Below are 9,507 nucleotides of genomic sequence, written 5' to 3' on the forward strand. Positions count from 1 at the left end.
AGTACAGATTGGATTCAGTTTCATCAAAGTCTGAACTTTTCCAACTTGGGGCTAAATTCAGTCACAGGTGCTGTGCAGTATGTCAGAGCTGTGTGGCTTCATATCTTCCTATGTTTGTGCTGATTTGGAATTGTGACTAAATGAACTGTCTGCTATCCAGTCTGACTGATTACAGCTAACTTGGGGTTAATTTCCACGTTGCAAACTTTGTAGGACTTCACAGTACTTTAGACTGAATTCAGCCCCTAGGCTATATATAAAAGTGACTAAAAACACAATGTATTCTTACAATGCTGTTACTCTCTTAGTGTTGTCGTAATAGTCATTATTTTTTCAAGTATCAGATAGGTTATATCAATTAAGCCCACTGCCCAAATGAAAGACTTAATAACTTAGTCTTGAAGAAATGCACAAGAACCATATGTCTGATTAGATGCTGTGAGTTTTTAAAAGTTCAACACCAAATACGAAAAGCCAAAAGCTTGAGGAAACTCCATAGTAGTCATCCAATTTGTTACCTTAGCCTAGTAGGTGTCAGGTTGGTAATCTGAAGGTTGTGAGCTCTAATCTTACCATGGGCAGTAAATTTTGAAGCAGAACACCCGAAGTGAAGGTTGAAAGGCAGTCAGAAATTTCTAAAGGTCATCCAGCTGATTAGCTTGGGATAATAGACGACCACTTTGTGGTCCTAATGTTGGGAGTTCAATTCTAGGCTGGTGCTGTGAATTAATAAGGTCAAACACCAAATGCAAAAAGCTAAAGGCTCAAGACAACTCCACAGTAGCCAACCAGTTGGTTAGCTCAGACTGATACCAGTGGGGCTTGTAATCTGAAGGTCATGGGCTTGAATCCAACCATGGGCAAAGTCTTTTGAAGTGAAACATGTAGGGATAAACCGATTATCGTCCGGGACGATATTCGGCGTTTTTAGGCATATCGGCATCGGCCGTTTTTTTTTTTTTTTTTAAATATCAATTTAAAACTGGGTTATTTTGGCTCTGATGCAGCCACGCCTCTCTGTCTGCAGTCACTAGCTGTTTAATACACATATGCTTAAAGGCATTTAAATAAAGTTATTTATTTATCTGATTGGTTACATGCAGAGCCGCAGGGGTAACAGCCAGTCAGTAGTGAAAACTGTGCATGCACAGTACTCACACACAGCAGAGAGGAGAAAAAGTTTTGCCGGGTGGAGAAGCTCCGGAGAGCAGATATATGTATGCAGCTTTTATTTAACTTTGCTTTATTTACTTCATAAAACTCCAGGAAGCTATTCATTTCATATCCGGCGCCGACGCGAGTGGCAGCCATTTCAGCAGCTGTGTGTGCCTTGCTCTTTTTTCGCCGTTTTCTCTTTATTTACAATTTATTTTTGCTCTTTTTCTAATCTGCGTGATACTCTGTGTTATTCTATCCTATGGATAGGGATTTTTTCACACCAAGACTCGTTTATTCGAGGGAATTACTTCTTGCTCTGAAAACATGGTCCCGCGCCGGGGTGGTTCCCCATTTACCTGACAAGGTGAGGAGGCCGTATCGTGGCTGCAGAGCCTGCGCGAAGCTAAAGGCTAAGCGTCTGGCGAAGAAGTGGCGATTTAAGCCAGCACCTTCTGTGATTATGGGTAATGTGAACTCACTACCGAATAAGATCGACGAACTTGCTGCGCTGGTGGAAAACATCAAGACCTACAGAGAGTGCAGTCTGTTGTGCTTCTCTGAAACATGGCTCACGTCTAGCATGCTCGGATGCTAACGTGGAGCTAGCCGGTTTCAGTACAGTCAGAGCGGACAGAGACACGAAAGCCCACTGGAAGCGGAAAGGAGGAGGACTCGCTTTATATGTAAACACAAGCTGGTGTAACCCTGGGCATGTGAACATCAAAATCTCCAGCTGCTGCAGGGCTGTAGTCCCTACTACCTGTTCAGAGAGTTTGGACACGCCATTGTTGTCATTTTACATTCCACCACGTGTAGACGCGGAGGTAGCAGCGACACCACCCACTGTTGCTAAACTACAAACACAGAACTCGGAGGCGCTTGTGTTAATCTCTGGGGACTTCAGCCATGTGATATTGGACAAGACACTACCTGCTTTCTACCAGTATGTGGACTGTAACACCAGGGGAAATAGGACTATTGACCTACTGTATGCTAACGTAACGGACGCATACAGCGCTACCCCGCTGCTTGCACTGGGGAAAGCAGATCACAACCTCATTCTGCTGCAGCCTCACTACAAACCAAGAGTGTGGAAGCTATCCACAACCACACGCTCATTCAGGAAGTGGTCTCCTGAGGCAGAGCAGGCTCTGAGGGACTGTTTTGGAACCACAGACTAGGATGCACTGCAGGGGTCACACAGTGAGAACCTCCAGGGGTCACCACTTCGTCGACGACATCGTCCACAATCGTAGAGACATGGTCCATGATCGGAGAGACATTGTTGAGGATGAGGGAGACATCGTCCTCGATCAGAGACATTGTCCACGATCGCAGAGACCTTGTCAAAGATGAGAGAGACGTTGTCCATGGTCAGAGACATTGTCCCATGCTTCGTAGAGACCTTGCGATAGAATCGGCGGAGACGGGGGTCACCGATTTGACGGCATTGCCCGCGATCATGGAGACATTGTCGATGATCACAGAGACACCGTCTATGATCTCAGAGACATCGTCCACGATCGAAAAGACATTGGCTATGATCACAGAGACTTTGTCCATAATCTCAGAGACATTGTCCGCGATCACAGAGACGTAGTCCACGATCATAGAGTGTCTTCTACAATGAAGAAGTTCTTTGAGAACAGGACAGAGGCCTCCAGGTAATTCACAAACACCTTTACACAACTGTCCAACACAGAGTATTGACATTAAACTGTTTATGTTCAGTATTCAGTGTATCAGAAAAGTGTAATAATAGAAGTAATCTGTAATATAAAGATAATGTAGAAACAATGTGTATTAATAGAAGAAATGTAAAAGTAATTAAGTAAGATGTAATAGTTAAAGTAATCTATTACTACATGTAGCAGTAAAAGTTACCTGTAAATTTAGAAGTAATATGTAACCAGAAATGTCATATGTAATGGTAAAAGTACTCTAATATTAGAGGTAACAGTAAAAGTAATCTGTATGTAAAATGTCACATTATATTAAGGTGTCAAAAGTGTCAACCGTTATTGTTAAGGATCAGTCAAAGTGTGACTGATAAATATCTTAACTTCAGTTTGATTGTACATGATCAGAAATTCTTAATTATGTGTATGTGCTAGGCACATTAGGCTACACTGCAAAACAATATCAAGTCTACAAATAAAATATTGGAGTGATTTGTTCATTAGTGTGTTCACTTTAATAGTCAGAGGGTGATTTGAAAAAATATCTTGACAGTTTATAACGACCAGTTCTACACTTAGTTACTTAAAAGTTTTCACATAAGCTGCTGTTAAGACCTTTGTAAATTTGGTTGTTATTCATTAAATGAAAACAACACAAAACAAAGACATTTTAAATGTGTTCATAAGAAGAAGGTTGAAATAATGATTCTGTATGTGACCATCTGTGGTGGAAGAAATACTCAGACTTTTTATTGAAGTATAATAAACAACACAAGTTAAAATCCTGCATTCTAAAATTGACTTAACTGGTAGTGTTTATTATTGTTGTGCAGTTCACAGTAACATACGACTGCTTCAGTGATTAGTTGATAGACACACAATTTACTTTTTACAATTTACTTTTTACTTGTTCTTAAATATTTGTTGTTGCTGGTTCTTCAGGAGGTGATGACAGTCATCTGTTCATTTTCTGAAACAGCCCTCTAATGTTTGTTACATGTTGTGGTTCAGCTGTAATGTTGAATATTTCTCTGTGTTTTCATGGTGAAACTGTTGATGAATAGGTAGTAGTGTATTGATCATTTTCCTTTGAATTTTTCTCTGTGATTTCCTCCAGGTGTCACCACTTCATCCACGACATCGTCCACGATCGCAGAGACATGGCCCATGATCGGAGAGACATTGTTGAGGATGAGGGAGACATCGTCCTCGATCAGAGACATTGTCCACGATCGCTGAGACCTTGTCAAAGATGAGAGAGACGTTGTCCATGGTCAGAGACATTGTCCCATGCTTCGTAGAGACCTTGCGATAGAATCGGCGGAGACGGGGGTCACCGATTTGACGGCATTGCCCGCGATCATGGAGACATTGTCGATGATCACAGAGACACCGTCTATGATCTCAGAGACATCGTCCACGATCGCAAAGACAGTGACCATGATCACAGAGACTTTGTCCATAATCTCAGAGACATTGTCCGCGATCACAGAGACGTAGTCCACGATCATAGAGTGTCTTCTACAATGAAGAAGTTCTTTGAGACCAGGACAGAGGCCTCCAGGTAATTCACAAACACCTTTACACAACTGTCCAACACAGAGTATTGACATTAAACTGTTTATGTTCAGTATTCAGTGTATCAGAAAAGTGTAATAATAGAAGTAATCTGCAATATAAAGATAATGTAGAAACAATGTGTGTTAATAGAAGTAATGTAAAAGTAATTAGAAATTTCAGAAGTAAGATGTAATAGTTAAAGTAATCTATTACTACATGTAGCAGTAAAAGTTACCTGTAAATTTAGAAGTAATATGTAACCAGAAATGTCATATGTAATGGTAAAAGTACTCTAATATTAGAGGTAACAGTAAAAGTAATCTGTATGTAAAATGTCACATTATATTAAGGTGTCAAAAGTGTCAACCGTTATTGTTAAGGATCAGTCAAAGTGTGACTGATAAATATCTTAACTTCAGTTTGATTGTACATGATCAGAAATTCTTAATTATGTGTATGTGCTAGGCACATTAGGCTACACTGCAAAACAATATCAAGTCTACAAATATAATATTGGAGTGATTTGTTCATTAGTGTGTTCACTTTAATTGCTGGTCAGAGGGTGATTTGAAAAAATATCTTGACAGTTTATAACGACCAGTTCTACACTTAGTTACTTAAAAGTTTTCACATAAGCTGCTGTTAAGACCTTTGTGAATTTGGTTGTTATTCATTAAATGAAAACAACACAAAACAAAGACATTTTAAATATGCGTTCATAAGAAGAAGGTTGAAATAATGATTCTGTATGTGACCATCTGTGGTGGAAGAAATACTCAGACTTTTTATTGAAGTATAATAAACAACACAAGTTAAAATCCTGCATTCTAAAATTGACTTAACTGGTAGTGTTTATTATTGTTGTGCAGTTCACAGTAACATACGACTGCTTCAGTGATTAGTTGATAGACACACAATTTACTTTTTACAATTTACTTTTTACTTGTTCTTAAATATTTGTTGTTGCTGGTTCTTCAGGAGGTGATGACAGTCATCTGTTCATTTTCTGAAACAGCCCTCTAATGTTTGTTACATGTTGTGGTTCAGCTGTAATGTTGAATATTTCTCTGTGTTTTCATGGTGAAACTGTTGATGAATAGGTAGTAGTGTATTGATCATTTTCCTTTGAATTTTTCTCTGTGATTTCCTCCAGGTGTCACCACTTCATCCACGACATCGTCCACGATCGCAGAGACATGGCCCATGATCGGAGAGACATTGTTGAGGATGAGGGAGACATCGTCCTCGATCAGAGACATTGTCCACGATCGCTGAGACCTTGTCAAAGATGAGAGAGACGTTGTCCATGGTCAGAGACATTGTCCCATGCTTCGTAGAGACCTTGCGATAGAATCGGCGGAGACGGGGGTCACCGATTTGACGGCATTGCCCGCGATCATGGAGACATTGTCGATGATCACAGAGACACCGTCTATGATCTCAGAGACATCGTCCACGATCGCAAAGACAGTGACCATGATCACAGAGACTTTGTCCATAATCTCAGAGACATTGTCCGCGATCACAGAGACATCGTCCACGATCATAGAGTGTCTTCTACAATGAAGAAGTTCTTTGAGACCAGGACAGAGGCCTCCAGGTAATTCACAAACACCTTTACACAACTGTCCAACACAGAGTATTGACATTAAACTGTTTATGTTCAGTATTCAGTGTATCAGAAAAGTGTAATAATAGAAGTAATCTGTAATATAAAGATAATGTAGAAACAATGTGTATTAATAGAAGTAATGTAAAAGTAATTAGAAATTTCAGAAGTAAGATGTAATAGTTAAAGTAATCTATTACTACATGTAGCAGTAAAAGTTACCTGTAAATTTAGAAGTAATATGTAACCAGAAATGTCATATGTAATGGTAAAAGTACTCTAATATTAGAGGTAACAGTAAAAGTAATCTGTATGTAAAATGTCACATTATATTAAGGTGTCAAAAGTGTCAACCGTTATTGTTAAGGATCAGTCAAAGTGTGACTGATAAATATCTTAACCTCAGTTTGATTGTACATGATCAGAAATTCTTAATTATGTGTATGTGCTAGGCACATTAGGCTACACTGCAAAACAATATCAAGTCTACAAATATAATATTGGAGTGATTTGTTCATTAGTGTGTTCACTTTAATTGCTGGTCAGAGGGTGATTTGAAAAAATATCTTTACAGTTTATAACGACCAGTTCTACACTTAGTTACTTAAAAATTTTCACATAAGCTGCTGTTAAGACCTTTGTAAATTTGGTTGTTATTCATTAAATGAAAACAACACAAAACAAAGACATTTTAAATATGTGTTCATAAGAAGAAGGTTGAAATAATGATTCTGTATGTGACCATCTGTGGTGGAAGAAATACTCAGACTTTTTATTGAAGTATAATAAACAACACAAGTTAAAATCCTGCATTCTAAAATTGACTTAACTGGTAGTGTTTATTATTGTTGTGCAGTTCACAGTAACATACGACTGCTTCAGTGATTAGTTGATAGACACACAATTTACTTTTTACAATTTACTTTTTACTTGTTCTTAAATATTTGTTGCTGGTTCTTCAGGAGGTGATAACAGTCAGTTGTTCATTTTCTGAAACAGCCCTCTAATGTTTGTTACATGTTGTGGTTCAGCTGTAATGTTGAATATTTCTCTGTGTTTTCATGGTGAAACTGTTGATGAATAGGTAGTAGTGTATTGATCATTTTCCTTTGAATTTTTCTCTGTGATTTCCTCCAGGTGTCACCACTTCGTCCACGACATCGTCCACGATCGCAGAGACATGGTCCATGATCGGAGAGACATTGTTGAGGATGAGGGAGACATTGTCCACGATCGCAGAGACCTTGTCAAAGATGAGAGAGACGTTGTGTCTTCTACAATGAAGAAGTTCTTTGAGACCAGGACAGAGGCATCCAGGTAATTCACAACAGATGTAAAAAATGTCAAAAAATCATGGTTGAGTGTGGTATTAAAAATCATAAAAGTCTAAATAAAACTTGTATGGTAAAACATAAACATGTCATAGTATACTAAGCCATTAAAATGTCTCAGTATAATGAGGGATAATAGCATCTTAATTAGTGATAGACCAATATGGTTTTTTCAGGGCCGATACCAATACCAATTATTAGTAGTCAATGAGGCCGACAACTGCTATTTGGAGCCAATATTCATTTGCAGTAAAAGTGAAAATATAGGCGTCAAAATTTTGAATAATACAAACTCCAACACTTAACTTTGTTTAAATGCCTTTAAGCATATGTTTATTAAACAGCTTTTCAGATTTGCAACATGTTAAAAGTTTTTTTTTTGTTTTCAAATTCTAACAAAAAGTGCAGGGAGTTCTCAGGCTCAGCAGCATAGTTAACTGAAATTTAAAATAAATAAATAAATAACTAGCTTCCTGAAGTTTTATAAAGTAAATAAAACAAAGTTAAATAAAATTTGCACAGAAATGTTGGTCTCAAATCAATTAGTAGTCCCAATTGAGCAGCACCAGATTGTGGTGCAAAAAGCAGAGTTGTTTAGCGTGTGTGAGCACTGTGTGTAACCAATCAGATGGTGCTGTGGGCGGGACAATGCTGGAGACAGAGTAGTGACTGCTGACAGAGAGACGTGGCTGCATCAGAGCCAAAATAACCCAGTTTTAAATTGATCTCTTATCGGCCGTCAGATTAAAAAAAACGGCCGATGCCGATATGTGTCAAAATGCCGAATATCAGCGCCGATAATCAGCCAGGCCGATAATTGGTCTCTCCCTAATCTTAATATAGTAATGCATTAAATATTGTAGTATAGTAATGCATAAAAATGTCAAAAGATGCCATAGAATAATAAGGTGTCAAAAAATGTTGTAGTATTGTAAGGTGTCAGAAAGATTCAAAAAAGGTCAGTGAATTGAGGCATAAACACATGTAAAAAAAAAAAAAGGTTATAGTGTTGTAAGGTGTCAAAAGTTGTAAAAAAAAAAAAAAAAAAAAAAAAAAAGTCATAGTATAAGAAGGTATCAGAAATTGTCAAAAATATAGTATTGTAAATTGTCTAAAACGGCCAAAAAATTTCATAATATATTAAGTTGTCAAAAAATGTCATAATATAGTATAGTGTCAAAAACGGTCATAAATGTCATAGTATAGTAAAGGGTCAAAAAAATGACAAAAAATGCCATAGTGTAGTAAGGCGTCAAAAACAGTCAAGAAACGCCATAGTATAGTAAGGTGTCAAAAATATGAAAAAAAGTCATAGTATAATAAGGCATAAAAAACAGTCAAAAAATGTGAAAAAGTAACAATATAGTAAGGTGTCAAAAATGGTTAAAAAAATGTCATGGTATAGTAAGGCATCAAAAATGGTCAAAAAATGTCACAGTATTGTATGGCATCAAAAAATGTCATAGTATAGTAAGGTGTGAAAAAATGGTCAAAAAATGTCATCGTAAGGTGCCAAAAACCATCCAAACATGTGACAGTATAGTAAGGAGTCACAAAATGTAAAAAAAATGTCAGTATAGTAAGGCGTAAAAAAAGGTCATAAAAATTTGAAAAAAATTGTGATCAGTCATAGCCACCAGTAAGGTGGTCAAAAAATGTTAAAAAAAAAAATTATGGTATAGTAAGGCGTGAAAAGAATGTCATAGTATGGTAAGGTGTCAAAAAAATGTGAGAAAATGTCATAGTATATTAAGGTGTCAAAAAATGTCATAGTATAGTAAGGTGCCAAAACCATCCAAAATGTCATAGTAAGGTATCAAAAATGTTTAAAATGAAAAAAAAATGTTATAGTAAGGCATGAAGAAATGTCATGATATAGTTAGGCATCAAAAAATGTGAAAAAATGTCATAGTATAGTAAGCGTGAAAAAATGTGAAAAATGTCATAGTATAGTAAGGGGTCAACAACTGGCAAAAAATGTCCTAAATAGTAAGGTGTCAAAAAATGTCATAGTATAGTAAGCGTTGAAAAATGGTCAAAAAAATGTCATAGTAGTAGGTGTCAAAAAATGTCATAGTGTTAAAAACCATCATAAAAATGTCGTAGTATAGCAAGGTGTCAAAATATGAAAAAAGTCATAGTATAGTAAGGCATAAAAAACAGTCAAAAA

General features: G+C 37.1%; 1 long non-coding RNA gene across 1 annotated transcript; it reads left to right on the top strand.

Moving 5' to 3' along the window:
* Nucleotides 1-1,453: 1,453 nt before the first annotated feature.
* Nucleotides 1,454-7,438, top strand: LOC127139566 (uncharacterized). The gene is made up of 4 exons (XR_007809784.1): nucleotides 1,454-2,822; nucleotides 3,955-4,401; nucleotides 5,551-5,997; nucleotides 7,144-7,438. It is a non-coding gene; the product is annotated as an uncharacterized LOC127139566 (long non-coding RNA).
* Nucleotides 7,439-9,507: the final 2,069 nt, after the last annotated feature.

This window comes from Lates calcarifer, unplaced genomic scaffold (assembly GCF_001640805.2).
Source record: "Lates calcarifer isolate ASB-BC8 unplaced genomic scaffold, TLL_Latcal_v3 _unitig_1601_quiver_2258, whole genome shotgun sequence".
NCBI lineage: Eukaryota > Metazoa > Chordata > Actinopteri > Centropomidae > Lates > Lates calcarifer.